This window comes from Lolium rigidum, chromosome 5 (genome assembly GCF_022539505.1).
Source record: "Lolium rigidum isolate FL_2022 chromosome 5, APGP_CSIRO_Lrig_0.1, whole genome shotgun sequence".
In the NCBI taxonomy this organism is placed as follows: Eukaryota; Viridiplantae; Streptophyta; class Magnoliopsida; order Poales; family Poaceae; genus Lolium; species Lolium rigidum.
The window spans coordinates 182,569,538-182,590,181 of NC_061512.1; the positions used below are offsets into that span (position 1 = coordinate 182,569,538).

General features: G+C 43.7%; 2 long non-coding RNA genes and 1 pseudogene across 2 annotated transcripts; 1 reads left to right on the forward strand and 2 right to left on the reverse strand.

Annotated features, from left to right (window-relative positions):
* Nucleotides 1-14,295: 14,295 nt before the first annotated feature.
* On the reverse strand, nt 14,296-14,834 carry LOC124655029. Its single transcript, XR_006988546.1, has 2 exons — nt 14,752-14,834; nt 14,296-14,673 (listed from the first exon to the last, which is right to left on the reverse strand). It is a non-coding gene; the product is annotated as an uncharacterized LOC124655029 (long non-coding RNA).
* LOC124655028 lies at nt 14,833-16,186 on the reverse strand. Its single transcript, XR_006988545.1, has 5 exons — nt 15,936-16,186; nt 15,848-15,849; nt 15,379-15,643; nt 15,008-15,269; nt 14,833-14,914 (listed from the first exon to the last, which is right to left on the reverse strand). It is a non-coding gene; the product is annotated as an uncharacterized LOC124655028 (long non-coding RNA).
* Nucleotides 16,187-17,606: 1,420 nt separating this feature from the next.
* The window catches only part of LOC124656805, an 8,331-nt pseudogene continuing 5,293 nt past the window's right edge, over nt 17,607-20,644 (forward strand).

The window sequence follows — 20,644 nt, forward strand, 5'->3', positions numbered from 1 at the left end:
CCATCGTCATCGTCAGTATAGGTATTGCCTCAATCTTGTCTCGCATATTGTGTAGAAAATGGTTAATACAGTTCTTGAAAATAAAGATGACCCATGACTCGCATGAACTATCTCTACAATATGTATTTTTTTATTTCTGTACTATATCATGTTACTGGTGTGTGCTGAAGAGCACAACAAAATTCTTACTTGGAAGGAAGCGACATGGTAGCCTCCGAGTTGATCATATATGTCAGTTACATGCATTCTTTCAACTCAAGTATACATCTCTAAGCTACTGAATTGTGTATTGTATGGAACACTTTACACTCGGGATTGGCTCTGTTGTTGCCTTTATAAATCCCCAAGTTGTTACTTCCGATGAACTGATAACTTTTACCTTTTGTATGCAAGGATTATTATTTGCTTCAGAATTTAGATGGCCATGGAACCCATTGAGGTAAGGAATTTTTGTCATGTTTTTTCTATGCGTATCAAGCAAATTTCATGAGTACTTGCATCTATATATGAAGCTGATGGTTTCTCATTCTCGATGTCAGTTCGATTGTTCCTAGAGAAACTTCCAGTGTAGCTTAGTTCAAATGGAATGCAATTCTGGGTGCCTTTGTTGAATGGATGCATTGGCAAAACAATTTAGCCTTTATTTCGATTTATTTTATTGTCATTATCCTACTTATTGCAAATTAGTTTGTAGGTGGCATACAGTCCACTATCTAAAATAAATCCAGCCAGCAAGCAATTAGAGTTGTGGCATTTTTTTTTCTTTGAAGTTTACAGCCTTCGACTGTGCTATTTTTTCTCCATGTTTGTAATTTCAGATTACAAGCTACTGTGTGTTGATGTATTTGCAAGCTATCAAGGTGTGCGGATCAATCTCTTGGTGGTTTTATTCTAGCTCATTTCCATGATCACTTTTATAGTGTCTAATTTCTTTTTCTTCTTGCTTTACTGACCTTCCTGTAGATTTGCTACCGTTCTAAAATTCCATTTCTCATCTAATGAGGGGAAAAGATTCGAACCTTTTGTTATGGTTGATTTAAGACTTGGATACGGTGTCTTACACACAAGAGTTGGTTGATCATACCTATGAGTAATCTGGCTCTAATTAGTGATTACCTTATTGGAAGGATCCATGCATTCTGACGTCATAGAGGTGAATATATCTGAACTTTTTTGGGCGCATCTTTCAGTCTTTTTGTTGCTGCATGTTTCAGTCTTCATGTGCAGTTGAATTAAACATGATGGCATAAGATGCCTCATATATCTTTTACATGTATATAAGAAAATTTTGTTTAGCTTCCAATCTTTCTTGGCCCTAGGCTACAGAAATTTGTTTCTTGTTGCAACTAAATTTAAAAGTTCATAACAAATTAATTCAGATGTATGGATCTACGATGCAACTAATTGGGATTTTGTTCAGTTCCCATAAATACTTTGGGTATTTTATTTTTTGAGTTTGTTGTTGGTGCAAGTTTTGGTGATATTTTGATTTATGCATAGCCATACTAATTTGGGCGCCACCATGCTGCACCTTTGTTTTGGTGTTCTTTTGGTTTGTGCACAGCCATAATTTTCTTAGCTGCTTGCAAGGGTAATCTGGTTGTTTTTAATCTCTATCTTGGCATTGCAAGATGAGCAGGTGATAGGTTCCATTGATTTTCAGCTCATGAATGAAACATTTTCAAGGTTAGTGATGTGTCATTTAATTCTCAGGCTGGAGTTATTTAGATTCAGTACCAATTATTCTTGAATCTGCGAGGCACATGTAGCATTCATGGTGCAGAGGAATTACATGGATATTAAAGACCTTCTGTAAAATAATATGAGGTAAACATGGTTTAGGTGAATCACGCGGAGATATTTTCTTTAAATGACATAATACAGCAAAATTAATTTTTTGTCTATGCATTAGTTTTCAGTCGCTTGCAATGTTGTTTCATTTGCATAGGGCTGATGGTTATGATAGTTATTCAGTAATGCAGGCTCCATTCTCGAAAAAAAATTATGCAGGCTCTGTCATTAGTTTCTTTACATATCTTGCTTCTTTGCAGTGAGTCGTGGCACTTCACACTACTGTGTGAGTATTTGAATTGATTTTGTTCACCTCCCAATCGTTTAATCTAAAGAACTGGGGCATCCTAGGTTCCTGACATTTTCTTTTACCTGGACCATATCCCTCTGCATTGCTTTCTTTGTTCTCTACAATCTACAAATATTGATATAAAAAATTCTTTTTTGTATATATATATATATTCTTAAATAGTTTTGGGCATCATGTATTTCCATTCTTAAATATGGCAGCTGGACTAAAAAGTGTTTCCATGTATAAAGCTGAGTACCATAACAGCCTGATGCATATCCTATATTTTGTTTTCAGAATAAAAAATGTCTGCCTGATTTTTCATTTACAGAAGTATTTCATGTACAAGAGGAACTTATAGTGTTTACTCACGTATGCCAAGTACAGAATTCAGATCATTTTCTGGTGTTGAGAGTATAACATTTCCTTTATTCTCAAACATTTTCCTTTCTCTGAGTCTCCTTAATATTGCTCTGATTAAAGCATTCTTTTGTTTTGTTACAGCCTAATGGAGACTGCCGAGATCCTGTCCAGTCTATTTCTTTCTTTTGCAGCGTTCAGCTGTAATGACCTCCAGCTAGCAGGATAAAGAAAAACTAACAAGCATTAGAGCAAGGTGACCACAATTTTCGTTGGAACAGTTTTGGCTTACAGTACGGCATTTTCATTTTGGTCCTTGATCGCGTTCTGAAAATTCTTGATTACAATTTGTTAAGCTGGAAGAAGTGTGCTTACGCTACTGGTCTCATTCCATTTTGACTTTATATTCCTTTCCCGTAGGATGGCGGGGAAAGAACTATAATGGAAGCACTGAACATGGCCACACTGAAGTTACTGAATATTAATGTTCCAATTACAACAATCAGGTGCTTTTCTTCCCCTTTTTAAAATTCAGGAAATATATGCAATATGGATATGCTTTATCAGCTCTGCAAATTATGGAACTGGCATGAGGAGCAATATACGAAAATGTTAGCTCTTTGATTCCTTTATTAGTAACATGAAATAAGATGGGATACGCAATGGCACTTGATTACAGAAGTGCACATTGGTCAACGCGATGATGATGGCTGCATGCCTCTTTAGTTACGATATATTCCACAATGGAAAAATGAAGACATAAGAAGAAAGTGATGTGAATAGTAGCATACGTCTCTTTGATTTTTCATTTGATATATCATTGCTTAGGTTATTTCCCAAGTACGAATCCAAGCTTAAACTATTTGTTTTATATAGAGCAAGGACAAAGAATAGCAGTTTCTGAAACTGCCACAACAAGCTACATGAGTTGATGTTGCTTACTTTCTGCATGATTTTACAGTACTAAACTATTTTTTGGAATACAACTATACAAGAGAATGTGATGATTCTTTCATTTATTTAAAATAACTTGGATGATGTTTGTGCCAGCTTGTCCCACAAGAGCCTGAAATGCAGTTATGTTTCATTTTGTGTTGTAGGAGCTTTAGGACTAGGGTTACGCAATTTTGATTATGTTTCGGCCACTTCTGCCTTCCCCATCTCTTCTCCAGCTTTTAGTGACGCTTTTTAGTTTCATGCATGCTAAGAACATCGGTGTATACCATATCCTATCCTATAGTATTGTTGGACAGTGATAGTTAGTTATTAGGCCAGCTACAGATATGGTGCAACTATTTTTCTTGTGATAGACTGATAGGTACTTGATTGCTTTCGAGTGGTAGATACAAGCTATTATAAAATATGCTACGTATTCATGGTCATTACTAAGGCTGCCAAACCCAGTAAGATTTGTTCGTAGCTTCATATTCACGATTGTGCTGCTACATTTACTTCTTTTTGCCGCTTTACGATATATTTCCAGATGCATCTTCTCAGGCTTTGATGTAGTCAATCTGAATCATACATAATTTTTTTGTAAGTGAAATCTTTTATTTTCTGATATGACTGGTTTGCATCTACTTCCTTCTGTCTTCTGATGTTACATATTGTTAATTATTTTTTTTCTATTTGGTCGCCTCTCTTAACTATCATTGGGATTGTTTAGGACTTTGCTATACTTTCGTGCAGGGCAACCTTATGAATCAAGCAGTACACCGGCGATGTTAATATACTTTTACGGATGCGGGAGGGAGAAGGTATTCTCTCCATACCTGATCATTTATTTCTTCGTAAGCACATTCTTTTGGTGATTCTAATTAGTTAAGCGTGTTGGTATCCACTATTTTACATTTTAGGACAGTTGTGCTAACGAAACCACAATCAGCTAGCTGCTTTGTGCCCGGTGTTAAATATTGAAACCTCTGCACTCTTTTAAATTTTTGGACGGTTGGGTTAGCAAACCCACATTCAGATGGCTGCTTTGTGTCTGGTTAAATACTGAAATCACTGCATAAATATCACGACTAGCTACTATATTTTATTTGTTGCATACTAGAAAATCAGCTTTTATATCGAATATGCTTCTGAAATTTTTAATGCCATCTCCATACTTGTATTTCTTCAGAATTTTCTATTGAGATTTTGAGTTTTGAAATGATGCTGTGAAATATAGTTTGATGAAAGTAAATTACCTGGGTGGTCTTACAGTGAGTAAAGTGAAGTTGGATGAGAGGATTTGGTGTGTCTCTGCCCTGCTGGCATGGTCACTGGCTCACTGTCTGCTCGAGGCTGCTGGTGCAAGTATTGCAAAGATTTATGTGCTGCTTGAGCCTGCCATGTGCGTTGACATTTCTTCAGGGCTATATGACCTGCTTTATTTTCCTTCTGTATGAAGATTTGGCTACAATTCTGGATGGTCTCAGCAATAATTAATCCATGTTGACGTGATATTTGTCCATTGTTTCTTGGCTATATCATATCAAGAAAAAATAAGAGTATAAATGTGTTAATATTTACTACGTATCAAGGCAGTTAGTTAGATAAAGTTGTTTGCTTGGATCGCTCTAGGATTGTGATTTGGTCATCTGTATATGAATGAAAGATTAGTTCTTCGAATCGTGAACCGGGTGTGATGTGTGCAATCTCGCGATGAGGTGTAAAACATGTCTTCACTGAAATACAGTAAGATCTTTAGTGAGTCAAAACATTTTTTCCTATATACTAATAGTGAGCTCCGAAATATTCTGTTTAATATTATCTGGTAGTGCCATCACTCGAAATCACTTGCATCAGTTTCTTCTCAGGTGTAGGGGAAGCGGTGCGCTGCTGCGTGGTTTCGGATGGGCGACTCCTGAACCGGTGGTTGGCTGGTTGAGGTTGGTTCCAGACACATTTTCTTCATCCCATTTCCCGATCCAAGGTTGTGCTGTTCTTGATCCCCTTTTAGTCTGTTTCTGATATGTGCTTATGACTATTCTTTGTACAGGTTCATGCGGAACCACTGTGTTTGTGGTTTTCTGGTCGGGTTTGCTCTTTTACTCTGAATCATGGACGCTTTGGTTTGGATGTTTGTGTAGTTACTAATCTCTATATTTTTTTGGCTTTGTAGTTCAGTGTACTGATTTTCTCTACCATTTTGTCGGTTCTTTTGGTTGCATGTAACAGATTTATGTGCTTAGTATGTTTGTTAATTCTAGAGCTTTTGTAATTCGCAAAAGAAAAATCACAGTTATACAAAATTTATATTGGTAAGAGCTCCACGGGATCGTGCGCCAAGGCGCACATTTAAATATTGTTGACCCAGTGGGCATTGCCAAGAGAATGAAGAGATTTGTTAACAGTGTGTCCTACTTCCGGAAAATTGACTAATTACTAATTCCCTATCTGTCTTTGTAATAGTGTCCGGAGCATCAAAATAATATTGGTACTGGCCTTTTCATTTTTACCGCAAGAGTATTGTTGATCCTTATTGTTATCTACACTTCCGAATGCAATGCTCATCTTGCTACGAGTCAGTGTTTTTTTTTTTGCTTTAATATCTGTTATTTTCTCCAATGTTTATGTACATTGATGATTTGTTTGTTGCATAGACTAGGATGTTATGCATATGCCCTTATACTAACATTATTGATATGCTAACCTAATAAGTAAAACATAATGTTGAAATAAAAACACGATTTCATTTCTCTCGCTAGAAATGTATTGTTGTGTATCTTGCTCTTCAATTTTTTTATTTGCTATGGGGTTGCTGGATTTTCACTTGATACAATGAAAGTAAAGTGTGTCTTTGTCTCTACGGATCCCTCGTGTATTATCAAGTACAAAAACATGACATGTGATTGTTCACAAGAAAAAAATTATTCTAAGAAATAGTTTATAAAAAAACGATGGAGTAAGATTCGGGATATCAGCTCTTTTAAGTTAAGTTTTTTCCTTGCCGGCGGAGGATAGGCAATGAGTGATAGGGAGAGCTCGTATATGAAGCCACCCGAGAGAGAAATCACGTTGTGCCGTTGTACCGAACGGATGGAAGTATTCATATTTTATCTTATTAAAATTAATTGCTATTTATTGCACCAGATCACTCGAAGGTTAGACATGTGTCTGATTTATAAAAATGTCGACTCGAACAAGTCATCTGTCCGAATGTGCGTACACTGCATTTGCAGTTTGGGCAACTGCCATACCTTTATTTTTCTTTGCACTTGCAGACCTTCTATTTTATATACACTACTATGATACCTTTATTGCTCTTTGAAATTTCCACTTACAACTTAAACTTGTGATCCTACTTTTCTTCTTGGTTGATCAATGAACGTAGTACCCATAAAACCTTCCTAACAAATAGCAAACATGTTTAGAACAAAGGAAATCAAAGGGCCAATTTATCTTGAAGAAGCATACTCTGCTCTAAGTCTGCTCTAAGGGGGCATATTGCTATCAACAATAAAGCGAAGTATCACTTCACAGCTTTTATTATCAACAATAAAGCAAAGTATCATCTCATATGGCAAGTGTACTTGTAAGAAAAATTTTATGTTGTATTAGGAGTAAGACATATTGCTTCACTTCATAGCTTTTATTATCAATAGAAATTCTATCAACAATAAAGCAAAGAAGTATCAGCTCATATGGCAAGTGTACTTGTAAGAAAAATTTAATGCTGTATTAGGAGTAAGAAAAATGCCACTTTCTATGGATATCAAAGAATATAAGGTAAGCTAATTTCACTAGGAAATACATTTGTACACCCAAGCATGGGTGTGTGTGTTTCAGCCACCGTTGATTCGCTTTGAGATCCGGGTAATGGAGATGAAAGAAACCACACTCAATTTCACTTGGCTTAGTTCGATCTGGACAAATAACAGAAGATTATGTAGGCATCGCCATATTTGAAATTTACAGCATGTAGACATTCAATTTGATACTTTGTGTGATACTGTAGATTGTTTTGCATACACTGATTGAGCTTTTGGTGGTATAATATGGGTGTGAAATTATTTATAGAAAGGGTTGGTAGCCTGCTTATGTGAGGAAATAACCAATTACTCCCATACAAGTATGATGTGTGAAAACATTGGTTTTCCCCTACCTTGATTTGTCCTACTAGGATAAGCTTTCTAATGAATAATTATGACTGTTTCATCCCTATGTGTATTTGTACACTTTAAACTGTGATACTTCATTAACATACTAAATAGTTTGCCATTTACACAAAATAACCTTCACGTAGATCGTGGCCTGAAATGAACCAAGCCTTTGATGTTTTCTCTGTAATTTTCTTGATTCTCCTACCTCGGCATAACAGTTGTCCTGAATTTTCTTTTTTATCCACTGTATAGGCTACTGTGTATGATGTAGGAGATGGGGGAAGGCAAGGTATAAAGGATGCTTCAATGCTTAAAGTCTACTCTTATGTACTTTCTCTAACCTGTAGCCACAATGTATATATGAGTGAAGGAAGTATCCTAAGTTTCTCATGTATGCAGAGTTGCAGAACCTTACATATGGAGAAGCAATGTGTTTTTCCCTAAAATTATATTACTACTGCTATCTGTAATATATTTTCGTACATTTTATAGATCTACTTATTGGATGATGATTTATCATCAGTCCTTTTACACTCATAATATAGTACCACTGCGAAAGGTGTATAAAAGGGTTTGCTACTTTGTTTGTGATTGTGTGTGTTTTATCTTTATTGCATCCTATCGGTTTTGTTTTCTAAAACCTAAAAAACGTATTATCATTTTCTCACATGATTTTCATCGTTTTTATACAAACTGTAAATCAACGTGAATTTCACGGGGTCGTGCGCCAAGGCGCACATCTAAATCTAGTAATGATAATACCTGCGACGCGCTTGCTTGCTACGTTTGGCCGTCCAGCGATTGGCGGAGAACACACTGCAGTGCACATGCTATGCTATGCTGCAGCCTGCACGCCTTGCAGCTAGGCTGGGCTAGCCTTGTTTTTATTTTTAGAGAGGCTGGCCATTATTGAAACGTGTTTGGTTGCAAGTCCATACTTTTTCTTGCATCCAATAAAAAAACAGGTGTTTGGTTGTCTGATCCATTTTTAAATCTGGATCCATATATATGAAAGTCGGCGGGAGAAATGTTCACCTTTGCTCGGCTCACCGCCGAATGTCGTGCCACCATTTCCTCCCATTTGAGCTCTCAGTCCGGCGAGGAGCTTCACCGACAAGCAAGTAAGTGGCGCCATCAATGTCGATCACTGCCATATAACGGTTGCAAGCGGGCTTCCTCATTTTCTCCGAGCTGGTCGTGGCCGTCTCCATTCCTCCGATGGCACTGGGTACTGCAAACCCTAGAGCTTGTAGCTAAGATATTTGAACTAGTGGTAGATTTTAATTTGAGTAGTGGATGTGGCAGATAAGTAGTCGTATGACTCATATTGCTTGTCGGTTCTGAATTATGTGCATGTATGGCGATAGATCGAAGACTTTGTGGGCGTATGGAAGATTTTTGTTAGTTGTTAGTGTATTCCGCTGGCATTAATGTGTAGTATTTTCTTGTTTATAAATCTTGCTCATGTGTATAATGGTATTGTGTAGATGTTGATTATGTATGCTAAAGTTGTAGGTCCGACAAAATCTTGCTCATGTGCAGTATGCTAGCTTCTACACTATGTAGTTCTTGCCGATGTTGAGTTCAAAGATTTTCATTGTCGTGCACTCCATGTATAAACTGTTGGTACGAGGATTCTCGAAGGTGAGAGCAGTGATTTTTCATGTGAATTTTTTCTTACCATTTATATACAATGATACTCCATTACTAACAAGATATCTTTCTATTTTAGCTAGCTTTTATATAGAACGATAATCCTTACTAGCAAGAAATAAATGCAAGGCACGCCGCAAAAATTAGCAACACGTAGCATATTCGTTGGTTAAGAAAAAAAAGAGTGAGGCAAATCCGTGTGCATCCTAGAGCATTGCTTGTCTTGTTAGAGGCGGAAATAGGCGCCAACTATTGGCGTGGAGCAAAAACTACATAAAAGCTCCGAATGCAAAGGATGCATCTAATCTTGCTTCTGGCCTTCACCACGATCAAGTTGGTCATTTCTCATTATCATACTAACAGGCCCCTGCTGTGTCGCGTTCAATTGGATTAGATAAATCGGGGTATGACAAAAACAAGGAAAAGGAAAAGGTGACTTAGGTTGACCAAGAAAATCGGGCAATATGTTCCTGCCCACTAGATTGGGATTACAGTGAGGCAATCCGTCTTCGCAGGAAGTATGTCTATCTACCTTAGGAAGTTGCCTACGTCTATCTACCCTAGCAAGTTGCCTACAATTTTTCAACTGATATGTTGATATAGAAAGATCTGCTTAGGGCAAAAGCAAATCAAAAAGCCCTTGCTTGGAGCTTCATGTTAAACTCCATCCAACTGATGGCTCCAATACCGCTCTAAGGTCAAAACCGAATAAGAAAACGGAATATTCTCTCTCATAGTTTTGAAATAGAGCTCCTTTTGTTTTTATTTAGTGTTACTTCTCAATCTATACCTAATCTATATCTATACCTAATAATAAAGGAGCTAAGGTTTCTGCCAAAAAGTTTCGTCAACGTTTTTTTGGACCGTTTTGCCCTTCCACCAAAACGCATATTAGGCACTTTTACTAGGTATCGGTTCGTTCCTTATGTTTCTCCCATCTAACGAACGAACCCGCTCGCGTGGATCACGAACTGGGCCGTTCTCATCAGCGAACTGGGCTCGCAAAGAAAGTTACGGACGGCTAGCCCGATCGTTCGCAAAAGCGCAAAGCATCGATCCCACATCGCTCCCTCACAATGATTTTCACCAGTTTATATACGTTTGAATTTGCGTGGAATATCAGCAGGTGAATCAAAAGTAGCAACATTGGCTGGTCTCAAATCCGCTGCCTAAAAGCTGCACGGTGTTGTAAATCTGAAAGGAAAGGACGATGTGAGGATATATGCATGGTGATTGAAAAAGATCTGCCGTCCGGGCTATAAAGAAAAATACCCTGCTAGAGAGAATTTGGATGAAACGTCGAGGAGGATGGGGAATATAGAATCTGGCGGTAGACTGCGTCGGCCGGATAGAGCATCCGCGGCGCGGCTGGGTCGGAGCAAGGTGAGGCGCGGCGCGAGAAGGGACCTGGACGTCGACAGGAGGCGGCGGCGGTAGGGAAGCTGCGTGCGGGTGCCTGTGGGGATTGCTATTTTGGTACGGTTTGGCTGGGCCTAGCTTGGCTGATGGACCGAACAGGTACATTATGGCTACCTCTTTTTCTTCCTAAATTTCTTTTTAATTTATTTTCAAAAAAGATAAATAAAAAGGGCTTGTGAGGGTCTACTTCTGGAATGACCGATTTTGCATAAATTGTTAACGACCCGACGCCCCATGCAGGCCAACATGATTTTTTTGACATGTGGCTAAGGTGATCTTACTTTGTGCGTCTTTGCGACACATATTTTTTCCAGTTGCAACACACATATATCTTTTTAGTCAAAATTATCACAATGCCACCGCTTAAGTAAAAATGCTTCTCTTTTGGGCGTTGATCTAGCAAGAACAAAACACATCGCTTTGTTTGACGCGAGCCACGCGGCGAGTGGTTGTCGCTGGTCGACGGGTCATGCAGAAGAGGTGCGGCAGAACACGTGCGGCATGAACACCAGGCAACAACTACAAAGCTAGAAATTTTGTGTCATTGGTGTCAGCCATCTATATTAACTAGGTGTCATTACACATAGTTAGGAATATTTTCCCATTTTTAGGAGAATCAACAAAATATCATTGGTGTTAGTTGACACCATTCATTACATGCTAGCTCTACCCCTGTCGGACGAGCTTCTAGGATGTGCCATGAGAAGCATTGCCAACGTGTTATTGGAGCGCGGGCCGACACAGCCCCAAACCTACCCTCCCCCGAGCTCTAGGCCCTCTCGAGGCCGAGTCCTGTCCCCGCGTGTAGTTCTCTCGTGCCTACATCTACCAACTTGAAGCAACTCTTCATATCTGTATTTTTAGGTTTCCTCGGTAGCAGTGGCAGCACCATGAAATTGTTGATGACTTGTGGGCATGAATGCAACGGCCGAAGAACAGGGAGACAAGACAACATCGAGAGGTAGGAGGATTACATGTTTGATCCAGTGACTCAATATTGGTGGAAGGATGCCACCGACACTTATTTGTGGATAGATAGATGCTTTAGACCCGTCGCAACGCACGGGCACTCCTGCTAGTCTATACCTAATAATAAAGGAGCTAAGGTTTCTGCCAGATTTTTCGTCAACACTTTTTTTGGGGACTGTTTTGCCCTCCCACCAATTCACATATTACCCACTCTGCCTAAAAAACGGTTCAAATAAAAACGTCCATCGAGCATCCTGATTTCCCGTCCAATCCGTCTTGTTGAGTAAAAACCCGTCCGTTCCTGTGTTGATGGGCCTGGTATGCATCGATGGGCCGCAACTACTCACTCCTGAACTGCGTCCCGTCCAAAAGCTGCAAAGCTGCGACACGTCTCTGAATTATTTGTGCTTAATAGTCCCACATCGCTATATTATAAGGAGTTTGGCTGGTTTAAATACATCAAACTTTATGTAATCAACAAGCCACCAGATCTGATTACGGAAATTAACTTGGCGGCGCCCGATCAAGAACGAAGGAGGACGGAAAGAGATGGAAAGAAACACAAATCGGAAAGCATGATGGATATTCAGCGGACAAACAGAGGAGCCTAGGGCGGCGTGGCGAGCGTTGGCCGCCTGGCCGGGACTGATCAAGAGTGAAGGAGGGAGGACGGCAAGAGATGGAAAAAAGGCAAATCGTTCAGATCAGGGCGCGGCGCCGCGGCCGCTTTCGAGAATAATCAAATCAGATAAAGGTGCGCTCGCAGCTTCTTGGTGGCGCAAGGGCCCGTCACCTGAGTCGGACATGGCCGGCGCGGGTGCTCGAGCGGAGCGGCCGGGCGTGGCTCTGCTGGTTGGGGAGCGAGGAGGAACGAGAGAGAGAGAGGGCAAAGGAGCAGCGACGGGGTCTGAGTGCTGTGCAAAGAGGAGAAGACGAAAATGGCCTCGTGCGGCGGCTCTAATGGGGAAATCGACTTGACGCCCATCGCGTGTGTGCAGCCGCTAGGGTTGGGTGTAATCATATGTTGACCTTGGGCTGGTTCAGCTTAGAGTAGGTGCTGGGCTTTTTCTTCTTACCTTTATTTTTGACTGAATTCTACAGGTAATCAAAGAATACAACTTAACAAAAAACATATGTCATGATGCAGGTTTGCAAATACTTTTTTTAAGGATTTAGCAATAGCATAATAAAATGCTATGCCATGATGTCATGGTGATGAAAAAATAAAAAAACATTTAAAGGTAAATAGGATATTATCTCGAGATGTTATAGTGATATAGTACACTCACACTTTATCACCGCACCCGGCGTCATCTAATCCGGCGCCACTGTCATGCCAACGAGAAGTTATTTATACCGAGCAAGCATGTGTGGTTAGATGGCCAGTTGTAGTGCGTGTCAATAGCGTCGCCGGGTGCCAAGAGGGTGGAGAGGTATACAATATCATTCAACAAATGGGAACGGTCTCAATGCCGCAAACAGAGACGAGAAGGAGCGAGACTATTTTCTTTCAAAAGTTGATTTTGCTCTCCCGGTGCAACGCACGGGTATTGTCCTAGTAATAATAAAGGAAATACATTTGTACACCCAACCATGGGTGTGGGTGCTTCCATAGCCGTTGGATGCTTGGAGATTCGGACAAGATGTCATGTGAGAGAAATTATTTTGCCCTTTTTCGTTCAATCATGTAAAGCTTGTGGGTCCCATGAACAGGGGCATAAAGCCACCCGACACGGAATGATTCCACCATCCCCACTGCCTTTTTTCTCTCTCACCCGACAGCGGCTGGCCACGACCTGCACCTCTCCTTCTGATTCCCCTCTCCTCCACCCAGTCTTCTCTGTGCAGCGGCACCGGCGGCAGATGCGGTGGCGCCGGATTCGGTGGCGGCGGCGAATGCGGCTCCGTCGGAGGATGCGACAGCGGCGGAGGATGCGGCAGCGTAGGCGGATGCGGCGGCGGGGACGGTTCCACCGGAGGATGCGGCAGCGGCGGAGGACGTGCTCCTCTGCGCCTACGTAGCCCGGACCAACCTGAGATGTATTTTTGTTCGAATCAGACACCCTCGTCGCAGTTGATTACAGTTTTGTAGTAGACGGGCAACTGAACTAACCTCACGAGGAACAAGCAATAGAATCTCTTCATTCCCATCCCCGTCGACAAGTTCTTGCTGCTCACCGTCGCCGTGGCCGTCGTATCCAACGCTCACTTCGTCGTCTGCTTCCTATCCCGAATTCCCAAGCCTGATCTGAGAACAAATATGCCGAAAAAAGGCATCAGCATAATCCAAACCAACTGAAAACGAATCTAGTACAGCGTGAACGAAACATAGCTAGCAAAACGAACTGACCGACGAGATCTCCGGAACCATGGTGCCCTGGGACACTGTACCATCAGATACTGAGGTCAAGTACGAGACGTGCTCAAGGTCGATGCTGGATGGAACAGAGTCAGACATCTCCAGGATTTTGCCTTTGGTTTGATATGTGTTCTATTAGATGAGCACGAGGTTTTTGTGGGAACACTTTGCACTCCAAACTACTATGTATCCTCAAATCAAAGCAGCGAAATGGCTAAGATGTGAAATTGGAGAGCTCACCAGCAAATAGAAGACAGACACATCTATTATAACCGCATACATCATTTTCATCCTGAAATTCCTCTAGTTAGTTCAGTTGCTCTTTACCAGCATATAACACTTTGCACAGGACAAATAATTTGCTGTAACAATGTGCAAAGTGCACAACACATAATTGAGCAATCTCTTGTCTCAACCAACAAAGTAGCTAAGCTCTGGCAACGGAAAATGTCAAGAAAATTACAATAGAAATCCCTTACAATAGCTAAGATATGGCATTGCAGAGTTCATCTGAAAATGCAACAGACAAGGTCAAGAAAACTACAATAGCCTGCTAAATCACCCATTTTTACAACCTCCAGGGCGCTGACATACATTATGTTGTGCCGAAAAGACTTTGGCAATGACAACTCCGTCTCTTTGGGGCCCTCAACACTTGGACCCAAAATGTCCCTAGAAGATTTTGTCCACCGCTTCATTATGTGGAAGTCAGGGATCTGATTCAATCCAAGGTGTATCATCAGCTGCAAGTATGCACATGGTTAATCAGTGCCAGTAAAACCTTAAGCCCGGCAGAATGCGTGAGCAATCAGATAACTCACCCTAATGACATGCGCGCACACGACAACGAAATGTCCAAACAAACCACATTCACATAGAAACGTCCAAACAAACCACATTCAGATTGAAAAGCTTCATCAGTCGTGTGTAGATACGGCGGGCATGCTTCTCTATCGGCCAGCCACCTCTCTCTTTCCGATTGCACTGCAAACACCACAAAAAAATGAAATCAGATGTGCTATCTGCTGGCAAATGGTCCGAAGCGACTTTTTGGGAAACGGGAGCTTATCACCAGACCGGTGCATGCTGCCCAGAATACAATGCACTTTGCTGAGGTTGACATTGTTCTCTCTCAGGTAGCGGACAGTGTCTTTCATTGCTTGGTCAATCCTTTTGTGTGAGTTCCATTGCATTTTCTCACCGCAATTGTCAGCCAGCGGGTGGTTGTGATCTGGCCGATTTGTCTCCAAAAACCAACCATGGTCATCTGTCTTGTGAAGACGGATCATCGCCTTGCATCCACATCTAGGTGATTTGCTTTTTCCCTCTTGTCAAACCCCTGTGAGAAGAAACAAAACAAGCATTCATTTTTCAGCGATAAACCAAGTGTAACAAAACCACAGGACAGGGACATCACAAAACTGATGGAGATGGCAACATGTTTTCACCTCTAGCTGGCATATCAGGTCCTGCGATGACCTGTACCGTTCCCCATTTATGTAGCTATGTCCATATCTAATGCTAAAACCAAACTCCCATGAATACATATTGTAGAACTCGTACGCTTCTGTAAGGGAATCGAAACAAGTGCCGACAACTAGCTCCAGGATGTATTTTGTTGTCCTTGTTGCCGAATTCCTCATGGCTAATTCCACTGCTCCAATATCTCTAGGTGGCCCAACTCAAACATCAGATCATTTCCGACCTCTAAACCTACATAAGAACACGATCGCAAAAGCTTAACGAGTGAATAGAGCGACACAACATCAACTAGTTAGAAAGCATGTCTCCGCACAAAAGTGGGCATAAAATCGAAGCATGTCTTTACAGTTTTTGTCCACAAGATGCAATACGAAATAAGCAGATAGCCCAATGAAGTGATACAGAGTGGAAATCTGAAGCCCAGCCTTTGATTACTTCTCCTCAGAATTTTTGCTACATGACTCGAATCTTACAAATGAATTGGAATTGACACAATAGATTACTACAGGATGTACGATCTTACTTTTGTTTTGTTTTTGAACTCGAATTCGCGATCTCGTCGTCGTCGTCGCCGGTCCCCTCTTGGACGCCGACGCTTTGCAGCACATGGGGCAGCAGCACCGTCGCTGCCAGTGCCCAGATCTGGGGCCAGGCGCTCATCCATGCCGCGGCCCAGCTCGTCGCCGCCGCACCCTCCGTTGCTCCACCCTTCTTCCCCGGACACGCTGTCGAAGCCATAGCGTGCAGCACCTATTTCCTCGACGTCGGTGGTGCCTGCTTGGGCGGAGACGCAGCGCCCGGAGGAGGTACAGGGGAGAAGAAACGGCGGCCGCGCGTCGGCGGCGCGGTGTGGCCAGATCGCTGGCGACGGCGACGACGCACGGCCGAGGCGCACGGCGACGGCGTACTGTACCTGCGGATCGGCGGCACGGTGTGGCCGGCTCGCTGGAGACGGCGACGGCGAAGCCGTGCTCTACATGCACGTTGGCGGCGCGGTGTGGCCGGCTCGCTGGCGACGGCGCACGGCGAAGGCGTGCTCTGCCTGCGCGTCGTCCGCACGGTGTGGACGGCGGCGGCTACAGCACGAGGAAAAAGCGGGGAAGAGAGGTTGGGGATGGAGGAGAACCACACCATACTACGGAGTACTTCTGGACAGAGTCAGCGCGGCCGTGTCTGGGGCTGTACCCAAGACGAACAGCCACGGCCCGTGTCGCGCGGCGACAAGCTAGGAGAAAAGGATGCAGCGACGTGACATGAAAATGAGAGAAATAGAGCAAAATGTTCTGTCCACTCTGTCTTTGCACGAATCTCCAACACCAAATGAACGTCAAAGAGTACACCCACACCCATGCTTGGGTGTACAAAATCCACACTCTAATAATAAAGAAGCTAAGGTTTCTGCCAAAAAGTTTCGTCAACGCTTTTTCTTGGACCGTTTTGCCCTCCCACCAATTTACATAATACTGCAATATGCCACCGCATGTCTAAAAAACGGTTCGGCGTATGAAAACAGGCAACCTCTGTCTTGTCTCCCGCCTTGTCATGGGCCTTCGTCCGTTCGTTTCGGCTTTGCGCGGCCCGGCCCAGGTCTTAGATGGAAACAGGTGTATCGTGTCCGGTAGACTCCTAGAGGGCACCGACGAGACCCGGAGGTAGGACGAAATACGATCTATCGGATCTGGCCACGCACGGGAGGAGGTCACCCGTTCAAACGTAGAATCCCTGAGCTGTTTTGCCACATTCGGAAGGTCACCTGTTCACCCAAGTCCAGGAAGAAAAGGAAAACGTAGAGTCCTTGCCCGTTTTGACTCCCCGTGATCCATCTATAAATAACGATCAAACGAAGCCTGGCCGTCATGATCGGGAAGCCGAACAGGTCCTGCGCGCGGATCGAGAGCATCGTCGGCCTGATTCGAATCGCTATAGGGCCGGCATACCGCTGCACCGCTAGGGGAAGATGACGCAGTCATGCTACTGGCGCTGGCGGCAGACTCCCGCGTGGCTGGATGCCGTCTCCGTGCTCGGACGCCACGGAGCTTCGACTAGATCTTGCCGGCACATCACAATCCCGCAGAATCCGTCATACGTCCTTGATCCGCTCGGACCGTCGCAAGGAGACGGGGATCGGCCCGATCGGTCGACGGAGAGCTAGCTAACCCACCGCACCCTGCACATGGTGATGCTCTCGCAGCCCATGGCGGCCGGCTCGTCACGGAGGGCCACGATGCGGCTGCTTGAGAAGGGTTACGAGCGGGAGGGGAAAGAAGCAGACCACGGGAGCATCGTGCCGACAGTCGTCTTCAGTCACCGGATCACGCGACACGCGAGATTGGAAACAGCCGGGCGCTCTCTTCTCTCTGAGCTCCAGCCTTCGGCCTTACCCCGGCCCCCATTGGATCCGCGGCCCGTCCAAAGTGGGCCGGGCCGTTCGGCTGGGAGGACGTAAGGTGTACAAGCCGAGGACGAAATAGTAGAGCTGCTCTAGACCTTAGACGAACCGAGGGAGCGTTCGAGGATTGTGGTGGTGTCCAAGATGATCCGAGTACATCGGGGATAGGAAGAGCAAGAGGAAGTACTCGATCCGCTTCTCCGTCAAAAGCCGGGTGATCCTACACGTCGCCTTCTTGCGTTTCGGAGGACACAAGTCTTGACGCACCGGTTACCATATTGCTTCTAAATAATGTCTCTCAAGAAGACATGTTGACGGAGTAGATGAATTATTCAGCTCAGCGAAAGCGGACACAACATCAGTAAACACGAACCCAAAGCACCACGGTGTCAAGGCGTGGATACACAGTCGCATGTGTGTACATGGGTATTCGTAACTTCATATGTACTTAGAGCATCTCCAGTCGCGTCCCCCAAACCGTCCCCCAAACCGCGCCGGATCGAGCGTTTGGGGGACGTGTTTCGTTCGTGCCGCGTTTGGGGGACGTCGCTCCCCAGCCGCGTCCCCCAAACGCCGCCCCCAAACATTTAAAATAATTTTTCTGGCATTTTTATTTCAATTTCCACAAACTAATACATAATTGGGAACGTGGTTTACACGAAAACACAGTTTGGAACATGGTTTTCCACAAACTAATACATAGTTTGAACCATGGTGGACACAAATATAAAATATTGCAAAGAAACTAAACCTAACTAGGCCGTGCATCGAAGGTTCGTGTGTTCGCTGCTAAGAAAGAACACTCGAGGGCACACCCGATCACCTAAGCCGGAAAATCCAGCGGGAGGATGGTGCCCTTGTTGGTTCTACCGATGAGGCGAACGAGCGAAACCTCCGTGCACGTATTCGCTGCGAAGAAACAACACTCATTCGGTCGTCCTCCTCGTCGGTGCTTGTCGTCGTCCCCGTCGACGTGGTAGTCCCGGGGCGGCGCCTCTCGTCGAAGACCTTGACGCTCATGTCCCTATTGCCGAAGTAGGAGAACACGAGGATGAAGCCGGCTTGGAGGCTGTGGTGGCGCGCGAACTTCTCCCGGCCGATGTTGAAGTACATCTTGCCGCGCGCGTCGTAGATCGCCTTGACGATCCACCGGCGTAGCCGCACGAATGCTCCCGCGGATGCATCGTGCGCGGGCGTACGCCGCCGACGTACTCGGCGAAGGAGTCCGGCAGCCTGCGGATGCCGCGCGGGTCGCCCTCGAGGACGTGGACGAACTCGAACGGGACGTCCGGCTCCACGTCCATCTCCGATGATGATGAAGGCGGCGGCGTGGAAGGCGACGGCGAGCGTTCGGCTATGCCGCGGCCACGACCACGACCACGACCACGGCCGCGGCCGCGAGGTCCGCCTCTACCAGACATAGCGTCGAGTCTTGTTGAGAGATGGTGGCGGCTAGGGTTTGGGAGAGAGGCGCTAGGGTTTGTGTGTGAGAGGGACGATGAGAGGCGCCCCTTTTATAGGCCGGAGGGAGGCGGAGGAGCGGTGGCGCTCATTAACGCCGGCACGCGAGCTAGGCGCGACGGGACGCGTCGGCTGCGCCCTCTGCGGGAAGCTGCACCGTCGCTGCGCGCCAACAACTTCCGTCGCGAGGTAGGCGACGGTTAGGTTTAAATTAATTGTGCCGGCCGACGGGTCGGCCCCGCCACTCCCCGCCTCGCTTTTCGTTGTGTCCGGCGTCCCCGGTGCGTCCCCTGTGGGACGGGGACGGGCTCGGGGCGCCGGACACCGAATGGGGGCGCGCCGGACAAAAAAGGGCTTTGGGGGACGCGGCTGGAACGCTTTTTTTGTCCGGCGCGCCCAAATCCCTTTGGGGGACGGTTTGGGGGACGCGACTGGAGATGCTCTTATGAGAGCAATCAAGAAGCAACCGTGCAAGTCTAACACGCATCTCCAAAGGTCGTACACCCATGGCCGGATGAAAAATAGATTTTAATTTCAGATTGGCATGTACGCAGCTTGTTATTTAAAGAAGGTAGATATTTTGATTCAGTTACATGGAGACACTTATTGTCTTTTTTGTTTTTTTTATGCAGATGCTTAAGTTCAGCAAGAGCTCGTACCGTACTTTTTTTTCCCTTAGATTGCAAGAAAATGATATTATTGGAGCGAAATAGGACTATTTTGTGTGGTACCAAAACCCAATATTGGTATTTATCTTTGGCTGCGTTTAGAAAAGTACAAAATTATACCATGGAAGAAGAAAATTTTCTTTTTTGTAGACTTAATTAGTTTGTAATCGTTAAAGATAGCTCATGTATATCTACAATGTACTACTTATTAATGCTATAAATATATGTGGTATTGATTATAAAAAAAAGACCCAATAGTTTCTTCTGTTATACGACCAAGTTTTCCTTTTAATCCATTAAATTTACATCATTTATTTGGAAGAACATGGATTAATGCAACTTTCTTTTTTGATTTAGGAACATGGCTTTGATCAAGTGTTACTACTACAATTATTCTACGAATTTCTCAATACTACAATAAAACAAACCGTAATGTTTCATTTTAATTTATAAATATATGTGCAACAATTTACTTATATATGATCATTTTAGTTCGTAAAAAGAACAAATGTGTGTGGTTTAATTTGAAATAAGCATGATTCTAATTCAATAAAAAAATATTGTACGTGGTTTAATTTAAAATAAACCCGGTGCAACGCACGGGCACTTTTGCTAGTATTTTTATAATAGTAACATTACAAATTTGTTGTTGACACCTTTTGTAACATCGTGTGTGTGTGTGTGTGTCGTACTGCTTGCATGCAACAACGCTGA